The sequence below is a fragment of the Ictalurus punctatus genome, chromosome 7, assembly GCF_001660625.3.
Source record: "Ictalurus punctatus breed USDA103 chromosome 7, Coco_2.0, whole genome shotgun sequence".
Lineage (NCBI taxonomy): Eukaryota > Metazoa > Chordata > Actinopteri > Siluriformes > Ictaluridae > Ictalurus > Ictalurus punctatus.
The window spans coordinates 30,075,100-30,088,162 of NC_030422.2; the positions used below are offsets into that span (position 1 = coordinate 30,075,100).

Sequence of the window (13,063 nt, forward strand, 5' to 3'; positions counted from 1 at the left end):
ATCTTACATCTCCGAGGGTCTTTCGAGGACTTGTTTGTTTTTGAAACGATTCGCTGCTTGAATGTGTCACTTAATGAAGTCTGACTCCAGACTGAACACACACACATGATAAAGAGAGCTGTAAATCCAAAAGTAGTGGTTGTGTGTGTGTCGTGTGTGTTTACGGGGTGAGGGGGTTGTGTGCTGTCTTTAAACAACCCCCCCCATCCCTCCCAGCACCCCGTAATCAGAAGGAAAGGGCAACTGTGTGAAGGAGGGGTCATCGCCAAGGTAACGGGAGGGTGGGGTGGTAGGGTGTTGTTGAAGTTCTCAGGAGAGTTGCTTAATTAGATATTAATGGTTGTAGTTTTGTGCGGAATGAGAGCGATTAAGAGGGTAATACTGAACGGGCGATTTGCAAAAGTAATGGCCCCTTAAGATTCCAATGCAGCAAAAGTGTGGTATTTTCCCATGACACAAACAACCCTATTCACCAGTTGGCTGAAAGTGCGTTCTAGGCCACAGTAAGCTTTTGTTTTGTTTTTTTGTGCGTGCAATGCTTTACATCACATCACTTAACTCACCGAATAATAACCGAATAACGATTGAAGTCCACAACTGCATTATGAATTCATTCGATTCTTGGTCTTTAACTGGCAAACCGGTCGTTTATTAATGAGGCTGAATGATGGGTGCCGATATTTATACACCTACTCGTGTAATTTAACGGTGCTCGGGGTTTTTCAGTAAACATCTCGTTAACGTTGCTGCGTCGATAACTTTACATAAGTGAGAAATCGAACACTTCAGGTAGAGATTTTCTAAGACAGTAATCGATGGCACGAAGCGGACGGGTGAACCGTTACCGCCTCGGAGGTGATTATTTCCCCATCACAGCACATCCTGATGCTGATGAGGCGCTCCGTTCCTCCTTTATCACGGCCATTTTCGCCAACCATTACGATTTTTGATTTACTGATGAAGGACACGTCATACTTGCCTATAGTTCCTTGTCATTTTACTACATTTTTTTTTTTTAAAAAAGAAAAAGAAAAAAAATCGTACACTCTACTGTAATGAAGATTTTTCATTTATGGGAAATTGACTGTTACAAACATCTGGAACTGGAGACTCCTTCCATAAATGTGAAGTGTACGGTTTTATGTAGTAGGGTTTGTTTTTTGTTGGTCAATGTTTTTTATACTACACACATAGCAACAGAATGACGTTCACATCCTCTTTATCACTTATTTTCCCCCCATTTTTGACCATAACTGTAAACATAACACACACACACACACACACACACACACACACACACACACACACTGGGTAGGAAACACCTCCATGTTCAGTGTGACCTTCTGACCTGAGCTCTATTCAAGGGTTTAAGGATTGTTTTCTATAGATAACCTCTGCTCTTACTGTTGCAGTAACACACCCCATACACACACACACACACACACACACACACACCATTCAGGAAACAATAAATCCACATCCAGACAGCCGATATAAATTTCAGACTCTAGTGAGATATAAAACATATATATATATATATATATGTTGTGAATAGCAGCACACAGCCAGTACAGGCAAAGTACACTGTACAAACACACACTATGTTTACACACATGTTGTGTACGTGAAGATTGTATTTAAGCATCTGAAAATGTCTGCTATTGTATGTGTGTGTGTGTGTGTGTGTGTGTGTGTGTGTGTGTGTTTTCACTCCTGTGATCATCGCTGTAATTTTTTTACTCCGAGTGCGCAAGTCTCAGCACGTGTAAAGCGCTTCTTCACACGTCGCTTCTGTCTCTCGCATCACCTCCGCCAAACTTTCATTCATCATCTGAAGGAATGCATGCGTTATACAAACGAGCGCGAATCATCGCGGGAGCGTAAAAACAACGCGGCGTGAAAACAAAACCTCCGCCGATGTACACAGTGTTGGATAGTGTAACGGCGGAGGAACGACATCGCGTTCCGACGTGTACGAGCGATATAGAGGAATGGGAGAAAAACCCCGCTTGAGTCGACTCGACTGGGGCGCTAGTCAAGATCGAGGGAATTGTGGATCGCTCAGAATACCGGTTTATGTTAGTACAAATCTTTCAGGCCTCACTTAAACACTCGAAGACAAAGAAAAATGTCACCGTCGAGCGCGGTGAAGACCCAAAGCACAAATCCAAGGCAAAAGAAAAGGGATGGATTCAGAAGAAGAATATTTTAGGACGGTCCGGTCAGAGCCCTGAGCTGAAGCCTATCAACGGAAGGACTTGAAGAGCGCTGTGTACGTTAGATCTCCTCACAATCTGATTGATCTGGAGCACTTTTGCAATCAAAGTGGACTAAAACGGCCAAATCAAGATGTGCTTAAGTTGGTAGACTCTCACCCAGAAACACTGAGAGCTGTATTACAAACAAACGGTGCATGGGACGGCTGTGGTAGTGCGGGTCGTCCACTAATCATAGGGTTGGCGGTTCGATTCCCGGCCCACGTGACTCCACATGCCGAAGCGTCTTTGTGCGAGACACCGAACCCCAAGCTAGCGCCTCGCATGGCGGGTCTGCTAGCATTGGTGTGTGAGCGAATGAGAACGCGTGTAAGGCGTTTCTAAGGTTGAAAGACTGCAGACCAGACCATTTGACGATAAAAGTATCAGTTAATAGGCGTGCACACTTATGCAACCAGGTTACTGTACTTTATTTTTTCCCCCTTCAAAACATTTCTAATTGTTCGTCACTTGAATTTCGTCGCTTGCAATATCACATTAAATGCGTAAACAAAAGACCTGACATGATTTATCTCGGTCTTTTCCATCACCTGCAATTTTAACAGGGGGGTGTAGACTTTTTATATCCATGGTATATAACGCATAACGGCGAGGGTATACGGTAAATCCTCAAAGAAATCGAGAATTGATACAAAACGCACAACTGACCGAAAGGGTCAAGCGCATGGTGTTTGTCGCCATGGGAACCGCGATGTGATGGGGGAGTCTGTGACAGTTACAGTAAGAAGTAAAGGCTTTAACTTTAAACGTTGCAACACAGGTTCACGCCTGTATTATTTTTTTTTTTTTTAAACTTAATCATTAAGATTATGATAATACGACAAGATGTAAGATCACTGTTAAATCTTAGAAGGTTAACTATTGGCTAATCTTTTATTTTTATTTGAAATGTACCTCTATTGGGGCTACTTTTACACCAATAATTGGCGTAAAAACAGGCTTACATACGCTTCAGCGGTGGGATAATGGGAAACTCCTGGTCTGCATACAGTACGTCCATCGGTAATTACTGTATATACTGCGTAGCCTGCCAGTAAACCCCATGACAGATGAAAGATCTGTCGTAAATCAGAGTCCAGAGTTCAAAACAAAAACAAACCCCAAAAAATCCCACTCAAATCTGCTCCTAACTTTAATCCCTTTCATGATGTTCTACTATTCTGCTCACATGACCGCCTCGATAATGTGGTAGGTGCTGCAACGTGATAATGATTATATTATTAGCGTGCATGTAAACACGTTCACCGCTTTCAGTGTGTTAAATGCTTTAGCATGCTATTACCATTACAGGTACCATTAAGACAGAGGCAGCGTGCTGCTACAAGCCCACAAGGCGCAAAGACGAGTCCAAGAGTCTTGAGGTGGAGAGGGATCACCGCGTTTGACACCTGGACTTGTTTTAACAGGCGCCTCTAGATCAGATCCCGACACCTGAAGAGGAACGCTGGACGCGCCACGTAGCCACAACCCGCCGAGCCACTTTCCATGATGTATTTCACCTCATTCGGTTTCAGCAGATAATTAAAATGCCTTGTCGCATTAAATCAAGGTGACACGAGCGTAATCTTAAAGAGATTTCCACACCCGGATAAGTGGAGGCACGTCTTCAGGGTTTCCAGCCGGCTCGAGTTACGCTCGGCCGTTCCACGCATCACGTATTAGGATTAAATCCCGGACGTAAGAGCGCCGAAGGCACATTTACACAGATTTAAAAGCAATCGAACCACTCCGGGATATCTGAGGCACGTTTTATCCACATGCTCATACAAGTGTAAATATATCCATCTCTGTAATACCATGGAAGATAAGTGCAAAATCATATTAACAAAAACAAAAACGAAAACAGAACACATAAGAAAATGCAATAACAAAACAAAACAAAACAAAAAAAAAACAGAAAAAGCTATAGAAAAAAACAAAAAACAAAAACAAAACAATAAATCAGAAAATGCAATAGCAAAACAAAAAAAAACAGAAAAAGCTATAGAAAAAAACAAAAAGAAAACAATAAATCAGAAAATGCAATAACAAAACAAAACAATGAAAAAGCAAGAACAAAAACAAAACAACAAAACAGCTCATTCTTTTTCCAGTTCAAGGAAAACAGGTTTGTATTATTACCTATCCAAAAAATTGGAGATAAATTCACTGTTGCCACATGGCATCATCACGCGGTAAAGTGTTCAGAAAATCATAACGTCGTGTAGAATCTTTAACTGGATAATCGCTCTTAAACGAAGAACAACACAAGAAGCTGGTTATCAGCTGTGATTAGCTGAGTTGGGTCTGTGCTGGTCGGATGAAACTGTGGCTGGGTTTCAGATCGGGTTTTGGGATTCAGAAAGACAACGGTACAAACGATCGGTCTGTCTAAAGATGTCTAAACACCTCGCTAGCTATGCGTGATTCCCTCACGTCGTGAATGTCACACTTTGATCACGTTTTCTGAAAAGCTACGTGCCATAGTCAAATATGCTAGCCTAATTGATTTCAGTCTGTAATCAGACAGCGGCGGTCAAACTGTCCGCTGTACTCTTGCACGCTTACGTCATATCGAAACCGAGAAGAGCGCCCACCTCGGGCGCAGTTTTCCACTTGCGCGTGAGAATCATGCCAAAGAGAAACATAGTTCAGTTCGGGAACGTTTGGAAAAAAACAAGCCGACTGTTTTCCGGGCGTGCGATTACATCGGGGTGTTCCCGAGTCAGCTTGCTTTATCTGGCGTGCAGAGCTGCAGATGCAGCGAGGTGGAGAGAGCGCTGATTTCAAATCAGTTATCATGCCCAGTGGCTTCGCCCTTCACTTGGATCAGCACACAGGAATCTTTTGGCAAAGAGGGGAAAGCTCTGGGAGAAATCAGACAAGATTTATTAACCATCTGCTAATACGGAGCGGGCCTTTCAGAAGAGCTGCACTCTTGTAAGGAGCAGGCCGTGGCACGTAACGGTGATCATAAATACGTAAACACGTAAAGCCGGCGACTTGTGAGGACGTTGGCGCACTTTTACACCACAGCGATTCTGATCGGTCAGACATTCCGGTTTAGATCGACGTGCTCGTTCGAATGCGTTATCGTTTCTATAGTAACACCTTACACCGGGATTCGTACGGTGGACACTGCGAATAAACACATAACGCAAAATTGTCGTAACTGTTGCTATGGTGATGTTTTCTGTAAGGGGACATTTACGGAAGGAGTCTCCAGTATCAGTGCTTTGTAGAAGCCTTAACTAAGTTATCTACAAACGGATAAAAACTATGATGTGTCATTCATATATATATATATATATATATATATATATATATATATATATATATATATATATATATAAATATATATACATAAATAAGAATCGTGATTACTTTCTTATAATACTATATGCTTCATTACTTATGTGAATGATCAGTCGTCGTTTACAGTACATAATCGTTTCCCGTGAAACAGCCCATTGCGTGTAACACGTCCTGATCCACATCTCATTCTGGTTCTATGAGCTATATCTCGATAACAAGATCAGGCGTTGATTTCAGTTCAAAGGAATTGCACAGTGAACATAACGGAATGTGAAGTCTATAAAAGACAGATTATACAGTGTGTTTCACGTGAATATATGACCGGAGTCTGAATTAGCAGGGTAATTATTGCAAAATCCCTACTGAATTACTGCTACATTCTGCAAATCCCCTGATTCATGGAATCCGTGTCAACAGTTACAGTGAACCGTCCGTATCTCTCTGGAACCCAGGAAATGGCGGCCTCACGCAGATATATGATCTGTTATCACCCACGCACAGCTGCTCGAAGTGAAAGCGAGGACGGCTCGGTTAAGCCCCCGGGAACAATGCTCAGACGTAGAGCGTGGTTCAAAAAGCATATTCATGCAACATAGGTGGTCGATCTTAGGGTGGTATTTGCGTAGCGTTTCCATGGAAGATAAAACCAGGATCTTTGCATGTTTGTTACCAAGCGGCATGGACGGAGTACATGATGGCAAAAGAAAATGGCACTCTGAGGGACTGTGAGACTGAGTTTGAATCCCAGGTCTAACTGAGGTCCACTGATGGCTCCTTGAGCAAAAGGTTTAACCCTCAACAGCTTAGCCGTACTGTATTAGATTTTGCCTCATTTGTCGCTAGGTTCCTTAGATCCTGGTTCCAAGCGGGAACTCATTTGAAATGAGCCAACCCCAGAGTATTGATAAATTAAGACGTTGATTTCCTGAGAAAGATCAAAGGTGCTCTTGAGGAAACTCAGCAAAGCACCTTTTGACCCAGCACTATATCAACCTCCAAAAACGAACCCTCTTTGAATGTTATTCTTATACTCCACCTTCTCTTACAGCTAAATCTACGTATCTACTCTTGAATGACTCAACACCTTCTGATAAATCCGGGTCAAGAATTCAACAGCCCTGTGGTGTAACTTTATATGATGTAGATCTGGCCAAAGGTCTGACTTGCTGCAAATAAATCAATAATAGAATCATGTCGAATCATTTTTTTTAAAATGTGGAATACATTCTGGGTTTTGCTTATTACGTCTTTGAATGTGAACGTAAGACTGCATCTGTGATGTGGTGGATTGACCTCCTGACCCCGTCATTGCAGCTGTCAACACCACTAACCATAGTGATAAACCACCGAAGATGACATCATGCAGAGATAAACTGTTTAGCCTTGGCTGAATAACAGTCCGTGCCACTTTCGAAAGCAGACTGTGTCTCATTGGGCTAATTATTATTATTGAGTGGTATTTAGCATTTCCTGTGGTTTACTTTCTCTCTTCTCGATCGACCCCGGTTCAAATTCACGAACTCGTGATTTACGCTGCATAATGGCGTTTTGGAGATTTTGGTTGGCGAGTGGTCAGACAGACAACGAGCCAAGATTCTTTCGGTGGTCTTTGTGGTCACATTAGAGTTGATATTTGTGTCTTTTGAGACTCAGGGAGCTGCCTTTCATTACAAGAAAGAATAATATCCACAGATTTATTTTAAGAAAAAAGCAAAAAAAAAAAAAAAAAACAAGAGCCTCGGAATATAATGCTAGTTCGCATGAACCTGTGTTGGAGTTGATAGCTCCAAAGAAAATTCCAAACATGCTGGGAAGCTAGCAGAAATGCTGTAATTAATAGTTACCCTTTTCCTATGTGCTCATCAGAGAGATAAAAGGTATCCAAAAAAAGTCCCACAGACGGTGGTTACTGGATGGGGTTATCTTCTCGGGAAGCACGGAGGACCTCCAACCGCTGGGGATCACTTGGTGTCAGCGTTGAGCCAAACAACAGAGCGTGATTAATGACGCTCAGGGCTGTGTTGAACCCCAGGCAACAGCAGGAACACCGTAAAATGCAGCAGGAAGTCAGGCTCGGTGAGGAGAGAGAGGAGGCCATTAGTCAGGAATGTGACCTGGCTCAGAGAGGTGGAGGAAAAAGCCTTCTGTGAAGAACGCGGGTCACCACGGGGAAACTGAGAGAACGTTTCCACGCTTATAAGAGACCTCGTCCAGATAACGGTCATCGCTAACAGCATGTCAATCATTCGAAGAAAAAATTCTTTACCGGAGAGTTGAGAATTCTTGACTTTCTGAACAGGTTGCTCTTTGCACCCTGTCTGAAAGATAAACACCGGAGCAAGGTTCTACGCTCTCGGAAATAAATAAATGCCGGGGCCAGTCATTTTGTTAGAGTGGCCAGTTACGTTCGAACTTTTTTTCTACACCGAATATTAAGCAACGGTACTGACTGCAACGTGTCTATTGAGAGACAAAACCTTGTTCAAAACCTTTCACCATTTTATTTATGAAGCCTTTTTTAGTTGCATGATCTTCTGCACCATTGTCCTTTCTGTAGAAGATGAACTACAGTGTGTCCATTGCTCTCTTCATTTTGGAGAGATCAACATACGCAGGCTGATTGGCATTTTCAATTGGTGCGTAGTGTGTGAATGGGTTTGTGAGTGTGTGAATGAGTCGCAATGAGTTGCACCCCATCCAGGGTGCCCCTCGCCCTGTTCCCGAGTTCCCTGGGATCGGCTCCAGGCTCCCCCACAACTCTGTGTAACTCTGTGATGATGCAGGGTTTTTCCCTTGGTATGGTGGCAAAAAGTAATCATATAACATGTGTAACAATTATGTCAGAGTCTACTCAATCTGAAAAAAATTTAAGGGGGGCGGGGGGTTCAGGCTTGTTGTTGGAGAGGCACTGCCCTAGCCTCCTCCCTAGAACTGCCTATGCTTGTCACCTGGGTGGTACCATCAAGAGTACATCTTATCTACCTTTAGTGTGCTTGCAGCTTTAGGTGAAGTTGGTAAAGCGTTAAAGGTAGATGCGAAACGTAACAAAGATTAAACCCTTGATAGTACCCCAGCAACAGGAAAAGTACAGTTTAGGTCCTATATTTCTAAGATTGTAGCCAGAACCTCATTCCCACAGATGGACAAAGTTCTAGATTCTAGATGCTTTACATCAGGTCAAGATATTCGCTGATTCATCTTGACCATTTCTGAGAACGTCAGATATAATCACACCAAATGCTTCGAATGCAAGAATTCATTTCCATTCAAACTTTTACAAACCATATGCTTAAAAACATTAATTCACTCAATGCTGAATCTCGATGCTCAACAAGACCGTGGAATCTGGTCGAAAGAGTCCAGGGAGGAGTGAGGAGCTATTTTAGCCATGTTTGTTTAGCTCTTCTGGAACTTTAACCTGTATTTGTCTCGCCTCCTACACTGGACGTTCTACAGAAAATAAAGAGAAAAAAACCCTGCCGGAAACAATATAGAGCATGCTGACTGGACAGAGGATACTGTGGGCTGCGTAACAGCTACTAAACCAGCTCAAAATTACGGCCTCCGAATCCTGAGAGCCAAAAGAATGCGGTTTTAAAATGATGACGTTTTCTACCATATTTTCCATTTTTTTCCCCACTCTGTCTTTCCTCTCCTCTTAAACTATATCCATTGCTTTCAGGGTTTATGTTCCCATCTCTCCCGTGTTCTTGTTATGAATCTGACACTCTGCTTTTAAAATTTTAGAAACTCCTGGCTTGGGACTGCCACTTTGTGGTCCAGTAGTCCCCCGATGGTGCCTGTAATGGTTTACACATGTTAGCCGACAGGCTGCTCTGCGTAGAAAGGACGCGGTCCGAAGGCTGACAAAGGCCAGGCAGCTTCTATATTGCTCTCAGCCATGGCTTTGTTCTGTCAGATCTTTCCACCTGGGCTTAAATACGCTAATAGACGTATGCCTTCTAAACACTACCAGGGATAGCACCAAGCCCAGGAGCTAATCTTAGCGATGTTGTGAACTGTACTGTATAGTCAGTGTTAAAGGTTTCACAAGTGAGTATATCTGTATCGGGATTGATCTGAAACTTATCCTTGTATGTACATTATAACTCGTTTAAAGATAAGAAGTGCTGCTGTGTTTACTGTTCATGCTGTGAGCAGCCATGTTGGTTTGATGTCACTTGCTGAACTTGGAGGAGCTTGTAGTTGAGATCACCCTGAGTACCCTTAAATCACCTTGTACCCTGAGTTGAGGGGGTGTTTTCTTTGACTTTTCCTGGTCGGAGGTTGGGAGTTACAAATTCCAACCTCTAGTCGAAGCTCTAGTGGATTATTTTATCAAGCACTAAAGTAGAACTAGATGTAAACAAGCCAAGCAAAGATCATTCAATCAAAATACAATTTACACGAAGTGTCAAATGGTGGAACTGTAAGTTGTGTGTGGTTTGAATGAAACAGCAGGCTAACGGCAAGAGCGGCGTTTCTGTGTACCATGCTTGCTATTCATAATAGTAGCCTTTTCTGAATTTAAAAACAAACAATAAGAACATTGATGACAAAAGGTGCTGCCTGTCTGTCTTTCAAATCACTCGTCTAAGGGTTTTTACGGTAACCGTCTCTCGCTCGGAAGGGGGGGAAAAAACCTGCCACTTGTCTGTTTGAGTTTACCTGCAGACTCTCTTTCCCCCTATTCTAGCCATCCTTAATAAATCTGCAAACTGATGTTAATAGCTAAAGCAAGCATACATTGATCAGTTTTATTTGACATTAATGTGACGCGGAAAGCAAGAGCATGTCTTTCGAGTGAGAAAAATCAAGACAAGAGGAGGGATTTCCAATGTGAGATTATGGAAAGGGGCGGGGCTTACAGACGGTGTCAGTTAATCTCAGAGTGTTCAAAACAATTCAACAACTCTTTGAATAAAGATGAGACCTCGTGCTACGAAGCTCCACCCTAATGGTTTCGTAATAGTAAAACTGGAGTTAGGAGAATTTCAATATCGTGGCCAGCCATTACCGGATCTGATCCATGTTTGATCTCCATATGGAATTCATCCGTCCATCCATTCATCCAAACATCCATTTTCTGTACACTTATCCAACACAGGGTCACGGGGAAGCCTGGAGGGTATCCCATGGAACTCGCGGCACAAGGTAGGGGACACCCTGGACGAGGTGCCAACCCATTGCAGGGTACAATCTCACACACATTCACACACTAGAGAGAATTTGGAAATGACAATCAGCCTACCACGCATGTCTTTGGACTGGGGGAGGAAACCGGACTACCCGGAGGAAACCCCCGCAGCACGGGGAGAACAGAAATCATGTAGAATTTAAATTGACAAACTTCCGCCTCTACACACTCTCAGATGAACTCGTAAATGAATTCCAACAAGGTCAGCAATGTCAAAGCAAAAGGAACTAAAAGGGGGCACAGTGTACGTTTAAGACTTCGATGCTTTACTGGGTGAGTCTTCAGAAAACAATCCCTTACGGTAAAAGTTTATCTTGGCTTGCAGCAGTCATGTAGCTTGTTTTCACGAACGATATATTGTATGTTTAAATCCGAGAGGGTAATCCCAGTGACTCACGGTCATCCTATGGCTTTCCATTGGCTGCACAAGGTTTGAGACTGCGGAAGTTACTAAGGATGTAGACGTGCGTTTTACACTGTGTCATTTCAGCTGCCTTTTAAGACTCATGACATGATCCCAACAAAATCCTGTCTGAAATCTATACCAGACTGTGTGATAATGTGTGTCCCCCTTGTCAGATTATATTGCCTGATGATGAAGATCTTCTTACGATAGACCTGTGACTAGAGAAAATGACTGCGATCTGCTTACGTCATCAATCGGCTTGTGCTGAACACAGTCTCAACATTTTTTAACATGAGCTTGGGGTGATAGGGATATTTTTTCGGTCCATTAGTGTTAGTACCGTTTACGTTTTTGCCATCGCCACTACTATATTTGTAGCCGTCTCGTGAGTTTAGCATAATCCTGTGCCGCCCTCCTATTGGAGGTTTTTAGACGAACATTGTAGCAGAACACTAATCTCTATGCTGTATGAGTTTTGTCTGCGAGAACAAAATGAGGCTGAAAATTGCACAGCGATAAGCCGGCTCAAGAGAGAAACGAGTGAAGGTGCTGTCACGAGAAGCTCATACGAATTTGAAAGAGTGGTGTATGATTTCACACGAATAAAGAAAGAAAAACGTACGAACGCTAATCTTGCCTCAAACCATAACCTTAACCTTTGCAACTTTTCATAACGTTTGCCTCATGAGTCGATTCGGTTGTTCGGCTCTGAACAGGTCCCAGGTTTACGGAGGCTTTCGGATGATAAATTTTACTACTTACGCACATCATTAATAATCTTCACAGCAGCCGTGCCAAAGCTTAGAGCTTAAAACACTCCACTTTATCTCTCGCCTTCTTTCTCTCTTGCACAAAGGCGAGCCAACGACAGCAAGGAAAACATGTAGGACTTCCTCGCTCCCTGTGCATCAACATATGCTTCCAATTAGCACGAGGTCCAAACCTCAGAAGGTAGAAAATGCTACAAAATCAGAGGAAAGTTATGAGAAGCCTTCACTCTTATTCGCTCTTACAGCTCAATGAACTCTCTCTCTCTCTCTCTCTCTCTCTCTCGGAAAGAACCCTCTCTTTCCGGACACTCTTCAGACTTCGGTGCGTAATAATCCACGAGAACAAAACGCTCTGTGAAGATTCATTCATCCATGACATGGACATGAACAAGTCGATGGGAGGGGAAAGAGAAAGATGGGTTTGGAGTGAGGAGCATGAAGTGGAGCAGCTAGCTAATGAGCTTACCTTTGATTTCAAAAAGTGCGCCTCGTCCTCCTCTTTTTCTTCTTCTTCTTCTTCTTCTGTTTCCTTTTCTTTTCCTTCGTCTCCTTTAGGATTTGTACTAGCAGGAAAAGTTCAAATGCATCTCTTTACTGCGCCAAGGAGAGAGTTGTTTGTCATCGTAGTTACAGCTGGAGATAGACACTACTGCTTCAAACTTACGTCCAGGATGGGTTTTATATTTGAACAGAGTTTCTTATACACTCACGTTCACGGTCAGGACCAGATCTCTCATCTGACTCAACTCCAAACTGTAGAGAGACGAGAAAGAGAGAGAGAGTGAGAGAGAGAGAGAGAGAGAGAGAGAGAGAGAGACTCCACCACAAGTCCTAGCAGTCCCAGAGTCCTCCCCCTCTGATCCCGCCTTCCCTCCCTCCCTCCCTCCCTCCCTCTCTCTCTCTCTCCCATCATTCCCTCCCTCTGCTCCGTGGTTCTGGGGTTGAGGCCGTGGATTTGGGGGAAGGGGGTTTAGGCTGAACAGGAAGGCACATGCCTTCTCACCATAAACGACGGTGATGTTTAAAGGATCGAGTTTAGCGGATTTAATTGATGCCAAAGGAGAAAAAGAAAGAAAAAAAAAGTTGTTTTATTTGCTGTGTGATTTCTTAATCTGAAATC

General features: G+C 43.1%; 1 protein-coding gene across 2 annotated transcripts in view; it reads right to left on the bottom strand.

The window, feature by feature from the left end:
* The window catches only part of LOC108267844 (tensin-3), a 68,093-nt gene extending 55,349 nt beyond the window's left edge, over window positions 1-12,744 (bottom strand). The window contains exon 1 of one of the 2 annotated variants that reach the window (XM_017472297.3): window positions 12,410-12,744. The gene's annotated coding sequence lies outside the window, so the exon portion shown is untranslated. The remainder of the gene's footprint in view (window positions 1-12,409) is intronic. The other variant, XM_017472298.3, reaches the window with a different exon arrangement.
* Window positions 12,745-13,063: the final 319 nt, after the last annotated feature.